Below are 12,869 nucleotides of genomic sequence, written 5' to 3'. Positions count from 1 at the left end.
CTCAAAATGCTCTCTTCTGTTTCCTTTCAATAAAAGATGGCGGAGGTGTCCCAGGCAATTCCTTGCTCTGGGCAACATTTTTAAACTAAAAGGTTCAGTTTTAAAACGACATATCGTGTTCCTATCCATATTGCTCCCCTACTGGGTTCACTTGCAGGTACCTACCCAGCACAATCACTTTCACTTCCTTTGTGCTCACAGAGTCGCTGTAATGTAAGCACTTGTACACGCCTTCATCTTGCAGGGTTACGTTAGGCACAGTGATGGAGAGCTGATTGGCCGAGTGATGAAGAAGCTGGTATTTGGAATTTTTAAAAGCTGTACAAGAGGGAAATAGAGCTGTTATGGGGAAAGGTATCCGATGAATCGTTGGCCTCTACCCAGTAGATGCCAGAAGCACTGCCCCGCTTTCTACATTTGGCACAATCAAAACTATCTCCAGACATTGTCCTATGTCCACGGGAAGGTAAGATCATTCCGGGTGGGGAACCACTGAGCTAGATCAAGCCATTCTGCTGCAGAAATCCGAGAGTGTCCCTCTTCTCCCAGCGTACCAAAACCAGAAACAAAACAACAAAAAGCATTATGTAACAGAATTATCTCTATTTAAAATTTTTTTCTCTCAGAACTTTTAACAATTAGTATTTACTTCTAGTTGATTTAGCTTGAAATAATACATTTCTTTATGTTAACATATCAGCATCTAATAATGCTTTCAAAGCATAACTTTTTTTTTTTTTTTTTTTTTTTTAGAGACAGAGTCTTGCTCTGTTGCCCAGGCTGGAGTGCAGTGGCACTATCTCAGCTCACTGCAACTGTCATCTCCCAGATTCAAGTGATTCTCCTGCCTCAGCCTCCCCCAATAGCTGGGATTACAGGAGTGCTCCACCACGCCCAGCTAATTTTTTTGTATTTTTAGTAGACACAGGGTTTCATAATGTTGGCCAGGCTGGTCTTGAACTCCTGACTTCAAAATGATCGGCCAGCCTCAGTCTCCCAAAGTGCTGGGATTACAGGCATGAGCCACCACGCCCAGCCAGCATGATATGTTTTAAGAGGCTCTGCTTTATAAATAAGACTGAAATGTGTTTTAGACTTTTCCAAGTATTTGGCAGTTAGCAATATTAAATGGAGACATAAAATGATCTAGGGTTTAGTAAAACCCTGCCTAACGTCAAAGAGATGAACCCAAGAGATTCTTAAGAGTCTTTTTCCATCTCAGACATCTTGTACTTTCTTCATGTGTGTTTGTGAAAAGAGAAATGACTGTCCTCATTTCCAAATTAATACAGCCTGTCTATTTCTATTGCTTAAAAATCTTGATTTTATGTTAAGACCAACAGGAGAAGAAGAGCTAACTGGAAAGGAGCTTCGTAATGTGCCTTTGGATTGCTCAGATGGAAAACGAAGCAGCTGGCTTCTTACGTGGGGTGGTGGTGGTTGCATGAGGATCGGGCTCCCAGTCAGTTGGCTGCCTGTCTGTCATTGTGCTGTGGTTGTGTGATAGTTACTGAGAGTGAAAAAGTGGTGTGAGTGTGGGGTGGGGACATGGAAATGTGCTTTGTAATTTGAACCCCCTTTAACAACCATTCTGGTGGGGTTTCCATTTCACAGTTCCTGCCCCCAGCAAGCCACTGCGTGTAAAATAACAGGATTTGGAGGCGTGATTCATGCGTAACAGTAGGTGGGCTGAGCCCACCCCTTGGGTGACTCATGCAGGCTTTCTGTCCCACCAAACTGTCCGGCTGGAAAAACCCTCAGGTTAAGGTCTGGTGGCATTTTTCTTTCTTTCTTTCACTTACCAGGATACTCATTTAAAAAAATGGTAAACCCTGAGGGGGTCAGCCACTGAAGGGAGGAGTTCTTCCTCAGAGAAGTGACGCACTTTAGAGTGAGCGTCTGGCCTTCCTCCACGGTGATGGTTTCTGTGTGGTTAGTCAGAGAGGCCTCTGTGGAGGAAGAGAAATGGGGATGATCAGGCCGGGGGTCCACAGTGTCTCAGGGATTTTGTCTCATTCATTCATTCAATCATGTATTATCTATTTCTTCTAGAAACCAAAAAATAAGCAAATACAAACAAAATGGGAGGGGAGAGGCAAGAACTGAGAGTAGGAGCAGTAATGATGTCTCTTGAAGAAGGGGACCCTGGAATCAGGTCTGAAGGAAGGGGTAGGATTTTGACAGAAGACAGGGAAGGTCAAACTACAGTTCAACAGGTTTTGGGCGCTTGCTCTGCCATATGCCAGGAACTGTACCAGACCATTTACCTGTATTGAATTTAATTTTTTTTTTTTTGAGACAAAGTCTCACTCTGGTTTCCCAGGCTGAATTCCAGTGGCACAATCTCAGCTCACTACATCCTTCGCCTCCTGGGTTCAAGCGATTCTCGTGCCTCAGCCTCCCAAATAGCTGGGATTACAGACACGTACCACCAAGCCTGGCTAGTTTTTGTGTTTTTAGTAGAGACGTGGTTTTACTATGTTGGCCAGGCTGGTCTCGAACTCCTGACCTCAAGTCATCTGTCCACCTCGGCCTCCCAAAATGCTGGGATTACAGGTGTGAGCCACAGCACCCAACCCGAATTTAATTTTGAAACTAACCCTAGAAAGGAAGAATTGTGCTCACTTTACAGACGAGGGAATAGAGGCTCAAGGTAACAGAGGTCATTGAGCTGGGATCTGTACCCAGGGCTGTGGATGGCAAAGGCCGTGTTTATGTAACTACATCAGTCTATCTAAGCCACAAGGCCCCAGAAAATGCAACCTTTCTGGCCTCAGCTTATAAAAGAGCATCTAGTACCTTCAAGTTGTGTGTCTAGAATTCTAAGAAAGAATGTTATAATCGTGGTACTCTGGTGAACTGCGGAGTTACCCTTCAGGGCAAGTGGCTGAGCCCCACCTGTCCGAGAGTTTCTACACCAGAGGGAGGATGTTCTAAGATTTCATTCAATTCAGTATTCCACAGCCGAGCTTTCTCCAGACAAACACAAGTCTAATTTCTCCGAATCACAACCCCCGGAGAATGATGAACAATTTGTTCTAAGTAGCTGCACATTTATCTCCCCAAAAAAAGAAATTGATGAAAAATAAACTGGCATTCCTGATGATTTGGCATGCTTATTGCCATTCATTGTTCCTTCATATTATAAATTAAATTATTTGTCCTGAGGAAAAGGCAATTCTTATCAATGAAGGTATAAACCACTTTTATAAACAGAAGAATACCATGGGGTTATAAATTATGAATAGCAAATGTAACAAGTTTTACGGCATCATCTTAAACCTTAACAACAACAACAAAAAAGAAACCAGGAGAATATATTTTCTTGTGATAAATTTCAAGTATTAGGAAAAGTGCTTTGGAGAGCTCTGGGAATTAATTGGTGTCTACTTTTTTGTTTGTTCCATTCCTAGGTCATTAATTTGAATCTAGCCTCTAGCAGAAATAACCCAGAATTATTGTATTGGATTCATGTAAGCTTTCACGGGAAACTGTTTGCTGGAGTTCCAATGGAAAAACACCCATATCATCCACCAATACCATAATGAACAACAAGGAGGTAATAAAAAGAGATCTGTGCTTTCCAAAAAAAGCACTGGGGCATAAGGCCAGAATTCTGCTTAGGTTTGGCCATTTGGAAATATTCTCCTCTGTGACATCAATCCATAATTGAGTAATAAGGATGATATTAATAGAGAATGACAATAGAATTTCTTCTAAGGGATTTTTGCTGATAATAAAGATTTAAGAAGCCATTGAGTCCCTATTTTGTGTTCTCATGACATCCATATTCAGAAGGTAGGAAAGCCAGTGGTCCTCCACCTTGGCAGTACGTTAGACTCACTCAGGGAGTTTGTGTCCTGGCCTCATTCACTACTAATTAACTCGGAATTCGTGGTGGGGCCCACGCATCAGTTCTTCTGACCCCAGGCCTGAGTGTTCAGAGCATCCTGTTCCCAAAGCCCACAGTTGCAGTGTAATGAATAAAATTCCAGAGCCCTGTGGCTGCTCCTCAGATACTTGGGACCAACTCTCTGCTGCTGCAAAAACCACATGGAACAGGAAGATGAGTATCAATCTCACTTTCAAAGACTTCCAGAAGACATTCTACCATACCACTGCGTCCAAGCCCTTATGCCCTTAGTCAGACTGGGTCTTCTGAAGATAAAAGTCTTTTCCATAGCATAAGGTCAAATAATTAAAGAAGCTATGCCTCTAGTTTCATTATCATTTGTTCACCACTTGCCAACAGCCACATGTGAATATACTGTAGTTTGTCCATGTTCCTCCAAAAATATGCCCCTTTGCATGGGACAGGGGACTCATGTGTCATCAGAGCTGGCGAGAGCATAGGGGGACATTCACTTGCATCACCACCCACCCTCTGGACTTCCTTGTTCTATTAAGCCCAGGGTTTCACTCTTGAGCTGTAACATCTCACTAGGCTCCTGTTGAGGCAGTCACCCAAAACACCCAGATCTTCTTCAGAGAATTTGTGTCACATCACGTCTCCCTATCCTGTGTTCATGATGCGTTTCATTTTGGAACCAAAGTTCAGATTTCATAGTCTCCCTACATCAGTCTTATCTGGTAAGTTTGGAGTGAGGGTTCAAGCTTTCTGAGAACATTCTGGCTCTTGATTGTCTTATCTGTCAATAGACCCCTAGGCTTTGTACCATCTGAACCTGTTGCACAGAGGAGCTGTTTATAATCATGTCTGTGTCCCTAACCTGGGTGGCATATGATGCAATGGTAACACACACACACACGAGCCAAATTGACTGGGTTGGAATCCTGGCTCCTCCACTACTAACAGCACGAACTTAGGCAATTTAAGTGTGTGAATTTCCTTACCATAAAAACAGGAAAAACACTAGTATTCATCTCATAGAGTCATTGAGACAATTAAAAAATATATGTAAAGAACCTAGTGTAGTACTTAGTCCATAGTAAGCATGACATTCTGCTTTTACTTGGTATATAGTGCTTAATAATTATTTGAAAAGCTGAACTGACTCTTGCTTTACAAAGAAAAGTGGAAAGAGTCAGTGTCAAAAGACAAAGCCTTGTAGCTCTGCAGCTCTTCACTAGGGATCTCCTTCCCCAGTGTTACAGGACTATTTATTATTAAACATTCTAAGGTCCTAGTAGACATTAAGGAAGAAGCAGTTAGGTCCTAGTAGACATTAGGGAAGAAGCAGTTCCAGTCGCAGTAAATCTAAATTGGAACAGTTCAGGAGGATTAAAGGTTTTGAGGAGCAAATGGTGATAATGAGTTCTTTTCATTTTGGACCTTAGATTCCAACCAAAGGTGTAGTTAATCATACCACTCAGTTCATGGTACACAATCATTATTTGATGAAAAGACAGAGAGAGACAGACAGACAGACAGAGGTGTTAGAACTCTGTGAAATAATAAAATTTATGGCTATGTGCGGTGGCTCACTCCTGTATTCCAGTACTTTGGGAGGCCAAAGTGAGCAGATCACCTGAGGTCAGGAGTTCGAGAGCAGCCTGACCAACATGGTCTCGAACAAAATTAGCCTGGCGTGGTGCTGAGCACCTGTAATCCCAGCTACTCAGGAGGCTGGGGCAGGAGAATCACTTGAACCCGGGAGGAGGAGGTTGCAGTGAGCTGAGTTCATGCTGTTGCACTCCAGCCCGGGCAATAGAGCAAGACTCCATCTCAAAAATAAATTAAATTAAATAATAACATGTTTTCCCACTTCTCTCTTCCCTTCATCACATAAATTGTTTGCTATTGAAATGCTAACTTATTTGCATATGTGTTTCTCAATGTCATCCCCAAGTCACATCTACTTGCTTTTAGATCCTGCATACTTGGCGTGCCCTACATCGCTGTGAATGGAGTGGGTACCCGGTATCTCCACTTGGACACCAGTTTCCATCTCATTTATTTACACAAGGAATTCCCTTCTGTGTTGCTCCATCTCTCAAAAGATGATTTGGTACAAAAATAATTCTACCATCATTGTTTTTTTCTCTTTAACTGTATCATTCTCTGGCTGGATGTGGTGGCTCACACCTGTAATCCTAGCACCTTGGGAGGCCAAGGTGGGAGGATCACTTGAGGCCAGGAGTTTGAGACCAGCCTGGGAAACATAATAAGACTTTGTCTTTACAAAAAATTAAGAAAAAAAAATGTCATTCTCATCAGCACACAAATATATACTATTCATCCCATATTAAAATGCATTAAAAAAACGATGTCAGATTTCCTTCCAGCTACTATCCTATACTACCCTATTCTACCCTATGTCCCTCCTTTTTATTTATTTATTTTTTTGAGACAGATTCTCGTTCTGTCACCCAGGCTGCAGTGCAGTGGCATGATCTCAGCTCACTGCAACCTCCACCTCCCAGTTGCAAGCAATTCTCCTACCTCAGCCTCCTGAGTACCTGAGATTACAGGCACCCACCAGCACATCTGACTAATTTTTGTATTTTTAGTACAGAGACGGAGTTTTACCATGTTGTCCTGGTCTTGAACTCCTGACCTAAAGTGATCCACCCACCTCTGCCTCCCAAAGTGCTGGGATTACAGGCATGAGCCACCGTGCCCTGCCTTCCCTCTCTTTCACTGACACATTTTTCTAAAGAACTATCTATATTTGTTTATCCCACTCTTTGTTTTCTGACCAGGTTTTCAACTCCACTACTTCGTTGAAATCTCTCTTTGTCAAGGTTGCCAAAGACCTTCACATTGCTCAAACCAATGCTCCATTCTCAGACCATATCTTATTCAACCTATGGTGTTCCTTCGCCATATATGATCACTCTCTGCCCCTTAATCAGTGTCTTTACTTGGTTCCTTAGATGTCAGTCTCTCTCTGACTCCCTTCCTAACTCACTGGCAGCTGCTGCTCCTCAGCTCTATTTCCGGGTTCTCCTCATCAATCTGCCCTTCACACAATGGAGGTCAGATCCTGGATAGACTCTCTCTATACTCACTCCATAGGTCATCTCATCTGGCCTCATCACCTTTCTGATGATCAGTTAGAAGTCTGAAAGCCTAACAAGTACAACACAAACTCTTGATTCTCTTCCCCCAAATGTGTTATTTTAGATTTCACCATCAGCAAATAGCCCAGTTACTCAGGCCCAAAACCAATAACTCTGTAAAGAAGGTGTTGTTATTCCCATTTCACAGATGAGGACATCAAAGCTCAGAGGTTAAGCAGCTTTTGAGCCAAGATTTGAGTCTAGAACTGTCTAACTTCCATAGCATTGTGATGCTTACTGTTTTACTCACTAGTTCTTGTGCACTGTCTTGATTCCCATAAACAGACTGAAGTTTCTAGAGGACAACGACTATGTTTTATATTTCTCTAAAATTCATTCCTTACAGAAACTATTACAATGTGAGCTTGAAAAGTACTGGCTTAATGCTAGTTTTCATGATGGCACTATAATGTAGGTGATTGACAGATACCTTTGTTCTCCTGTTGTTAATAAAAATACTGAGAAACAGGAAGGAAGCTACTGGAAGAAAGTTACACATGGAATCAATGATAGAATAAAGACTAGTGTTAAGAAACATGCCCTAATTTCATCCTTGGGGACTAGACATTGACAGAAGTTTTGCTAATGTTCTTACCTTTGGTAAAATGATGGTCTAAACAGAAAGCCTGCATTGGGTAAGATGGGAGTGGTGAGATTTATCTGCAGCCTGTTTAGGAATAAATGTCTCCCATTTTAAGGTTGTATGTATCATTTTTCTCTTTCTTAGGATGCATGCTTATGAATTAAATAGTACAATTTAACCCTTACAACATTTAAAAAATTGTGATGAAATATAGTTTGGCTTTTTATTATACACTGAAGTACTGTATGTCTTAAGATTAATGTTTGCACTTGCTGAGAATTCGGTATCAGGCGGCTAACCAGATTGACCACACTGTAGAGGCCTGAGTTTCATATGGAAAGGGCTGTGTTTGAGGCATAGAATATTAGTTGTTTCCTTTACTCTTTGCACCAAGCCTTGCTTTTGGCTTTACAGGTCTGCTTATCTGCAGTGTTATCATGTAGACCCCATGTTCGATTTAGAAACAGGAAATCACTGTAGAAGGGAAGAATAGCCCCAGTGAGAAGCCACAGACCCACCCAGCTTTGCTTAGACTGTCGTGCTTAAAAATATGTTTCAATGTCTGTAGTTTTGTTAAAGGTGGAAGAGCAGGATGCTGTGCCTAAGTTTTGGTGGCACATTTTCCAAGGACAAGTTCCCCAGGGTCTTCTCATTGCCACTGGAAACTAAATTAGAACTTCTTTTGACTTTTCTTTCACCTAAGTTTGGAGTCAGACTTTCACCTTTGTTGTCAGAGGGATGGGGTGTGAGATATCTTCTTTTCTTACCACTTCCTCCTCTGTAGGCTCTAGAGACATGTACATCCCCATTTACCTTTAAGCTTTCTTATTAGACCCCGAGTGCCGTACACCTACTTCCTAGTCCTATCTGAGCTTCAGAGTTCTTATCTGCAAATTAGCCCTGCACGGCTCCCCACATGCTGAACATACAGAGCTTGACAATGAATGACTGTGGTGTTTCGCCTGTGAGGTCACCACTTCCTACTGGTAGGTGATGTTTACAGAATGGATTATTGACTTCTGGGCTTTGTCATTATCTCCGTGACTGAATTCATCCATCCATGCATGACCATATGTTATGAGATTGCTAGCTGATCCTGGGGCTATAGATTGTGACTGCTTTATATATGGAAATGGAACCTGTGACCTTCACCATCATCACCATCCCAAATCCCATGAACTAATTGTCCTATCAGTGGATGGCTTTACACCAAAGCACATGTGATCTACTCCCAAACAAAAGGACAAGCAGCAGTAACAGCCATCTACCAAAGTACACATAGACAAAACCAGTGCAGTTCGTAAGATTTTTTGGTCTTTCCCAAGATTTTGGAAGTTCTCATGTGCAATCTTTACCTCTACTATAGATTATCATGTAGACTGAGAAAAGAATAAAATATTCTTTCCTTTTCTTGCCTTAATAGCCTAGTTTTTACATGCAATAAATTTAAAACCAGAGCAGAGCAAGCCTGTCCTGCAAAGACCCCAAACTCTACATGTCCCATTGGAACTCGTTATCTCTACTGTCCCCATGCTCCACCCATGTCTAACACAGATATACCACCTGCCCCATTCTAGAGTTCCCTTATATAAATTAATGTCATCACCAACCACTGCACACCAGATATTTGAGAGGTGCTCTAAACTCTTCTTTCTCCAAAACATCCTTTAATCAATTTAGTCCTCTTTTGTCACTATTATTGCTGCCTTAGTTAAGGACTCCATCATTTCTTTCCTGGACCACTGTAATAACTTAGTTCTAGTCTCTCTTCTCTCTAATTCATCATCATCATCTGGTTCTAGGATTACATTTTAAAACCATGAATTTGAGGCCGGGCGTGGTGGCTCAACGCCTGTAATCCCAGCACTTTGGGAGGCCGAGGCGGGTGGATCTCCTGAGGTCAGGAGTTCGAGACCAGCCTGGCCAACATAGTGAAACCCCATGTCTACTAAAAATACAAAAAATTAGCCAGGCATGGTGGCAGGCACCTGTAATCCCAGCTACTCTGGAGGCTGAGGCAGGAGAATCACTTGAACCTGGGAGGTGGAGGTTGTGGTGAGTGAGATTGTGCCATTGCACTCCAGCCAGGGCAACAAGAATGAAATTCCATCTCAACAAACAAACAAACAAACAAACATATAACCCATGAATTTGATTATGTCTCTTCCTTCATTCAAGTGTTTGCTATGGCTTCCATTGCCTATAGGAATCAGGCCCAAATTCCAGCCGACTTGACTCCTGTGTTCTCCTCCTTTGCCATGTCGTGATACTCCTTTTCAGATAGTCCTTGTACATGTCCACTTGCTGTTTCCAGAAAGTTCCAGGCTCCAGAAGATAGTTTGTTTTTTCCATGATATTCTCTTGGCCTGGAATGTCTTTCTCATCTCCTTCAAGACTCAACATTAAGACCCAACTCAAGACTCAACGTAAAGACTCAACTCAAATTACACAACTTTGGTCAAAACTTCCAAAACAGGCCTTAGCTTCCCTTTTCCCCATAATGTCTTTCCCCTAGTTTCCCAAAGGCTTGAGATATACTTCTATTATAGCACTTAGCACATTACTTTATAATTATTTGGTTACAGGTGTTTCTCTGTAGATAGATTACAAACTCCTTATGGAAAAGCTGTTTGCCATCCACTCATTTTAGCATAATGTAAAATTTTAGATATTGGTTGAATTAGTGGATAAAAATGAGTAAATAGGCCGGGCTCGGTGGCTCACACCTGTAATCCCAGCACTTTGGAAGGCTGAGGCAGGCGGATCATGAGATCAGGAGATCGAGACTATCCTGGCTAACATGGCGAAAGCCTGTCTCTACTAAAAATACAAAAAATTAGCCAGGAGTGGTGGCGGGTGCCTGTAGTCCCAGCTACTCGGGAGGCTGAGGCAGGAGAATGGCGTCAACCCGGGAGGTGGAGCTTGCAGTGAGCTGAGATCACACCACTGCACTCCAGCCTGGGTGACAGAGCAAGACTCTGTCTCAAAAAAAAAAAAAAAATAGAGTAAAAGTATATATTTAGGAATAAATATTATAATAGGATGCTAACTTTGCTCTTTAACTGTTATATCAAATAATAAAGACTAGGGCTAAGTTAAAGCCACAGACATGCAATGCATTAATTCTCAAATCAGAGCCCTAGTTACATGACTGTCATGAGGCATTAAGCAAAAGTGTGTTTTAATTCAGATCATTACAAAAAAAGATTTTTATTATTTTTAGATTGAATCAATAGAGAAAATTGCAGGTATAAAAATAAATCAGACTTGTCAGAATCAGATTATTTTTAGTACATTTTAAAGAAGCTGTCTCAACATGTCATCTAACATGTGACTTCTTCCTGGGCAAAGAAAGTATGAAAAGAACTACTCAATTTGCGATTTTCCTTTGTTTTCTGCATCCTACCCTCCACAAAACAATGAAAACAGAGGGTTCAAAATTCACTGGATTTGACATTTTCATTGTCTACAGTGTAATTTAATGGGATGAATTTTGAAAAATGCTTCATTTTTATTGTGTTTTCACCAGTCCTAAGACTATTTATTCTGGGAGTGGCCTTGAAAAGAGGGCAGGCTCTGAGATTACGTGACTTTTTTTTTTCCATAAATTTTTGGCAGCCACAGAAGTTACACTGTAGAAGTAGTCACAGTGATCTTCCCATAATTTAATTTGCTAAAATCAGCTGACAGTTTATAGCTTTGCCAAAACTGATGATTTGCTGCCTTTTTTGCTGACAAGAAAGCAACATGGTCAACTCCTCCTAATTACGTCTGGGATGGGCTTGAGCAAGGTTAGGTCAGGGGTGGCAGCCACTGCTCAAATGCCATTGAGCTTAGATGCCCTCAGGTGGCCCCTTGAACGAGTTTTCAAATAGGACTTTTTAATATTGAATCCTCCAAATTGTGAAAGTCAGTGGTTTTCCAACTTTTGATCCACATTAATAAACACATTTTCTGTCACAACTAGTACACACACACACACACACACGTTAATTAGAAGTTTCATGAAATAAATACTTTTACTATGTGCTTTATAGGCTGGTATTTATGTTGTCATATTCTAGCTTTAAAACTTGGGCAGGTTACATAACTTCTTTTCTCATCTTTAAATTGGGGATATTAGTACCTACCTCAGTACTTCCGCTATGATTAAGTGTAATTAACACAAAGTACTCAGCACTGTGCATGAAACAATATTTTTCCTCTCTATATAAATAATATTTAAGTAATTTAGGTTTACCTTGAAACATAATTTTTGCTATTTATTTAAAAAATGTATTTTTATGAGTTATTTTTTATGAGGCAATAACTCAAAGCCTGAAAAAGTTAAGGTCAGTGAAAGGCTTTAAACTCTGGAAAAATTGAAATCATCCTAATTTTAGCTGTCTAAATGTACTCTTTTTGAATGTATTAGCTATTCTTTAAGCCACTTAATGAAGAAACTAATATTATTCATTACCAAAATTGAATCCTTATTAAGTGCCTCAGGGTACAGGGACCAAAAAAAGAAGGCATTAATTGAAGTATATAAAATAGGGATTTGAAGTACTATGTAAAATAGGAAATCGAGTTTTTTAAAGTAGTGTCCTTCAGATGCCATTCCAGATTAAATGTAGATTTAGAAGAATAGGTGCATTTCATGAAACAGAACTACAGATTCAATATTTGGTAACAAACACACAAAAAGCAAAATTTTTGAGTGGATTTATGAGGGATGTCCTTTGCATGAATCTGATACAATTGTAAGCAGAGACTGAGGAACAACAGGAGCCACTTCCTACACCCCTGCCCCCACTTTTGGGTAGAAAATAATTTGACCTGCTCCAAAAAGGTAACTGCTTCTATCCTTAATTTTCATAATGCCACATTAGGATTAAGCACTAAAATCCAAATTTGAAAATTATAGTAAAATGTAAAGTATAACTTACTCTTTAAAAATAAACACGAAGTTTTCATTGGTCTGATTATTACCTCTGAGCTAAATAAGTGTTGCACAGCGCTTTATCATTTTCAAAGTGCTTTCGCATTTGAAATTTGATCCTTCTAACAATCCAGGGAGTTTGGTGGATCAAACGTTTTTATCATTTTCATTTTAAGATGCAGAAACTGAGTTTCAAAGAGATTAAATCATTTGGCTAAGATTTATACAGCAAGGAAATTTTAAAATTCAACGTGGAGGCGGGGCGCGGTGGCTTACGCCTGTAATCCCAGCACTTTGGGAGGCTGAGGTGGGCGGATCACGAGGTCAGGAGATTGAGACCAT

The sequence above is a fragment of the Pan paniscus genome, chromosome 9, assembly GCF_029289425.2.
Source record: "Pan paniscus chromosome 9, NHGRI_mPanPan1-v2.0_pri, whole genome shotgun sequence".
In the NCBI taxonomy this organism is placed as follows: Eukaryota; Metazoa; Chordata; class Mammalia; order Primates; family Hominidae; genus Pan; species Pan paniscus.
Note: the sequence above shows the minus strand (reverse complement) of the source record.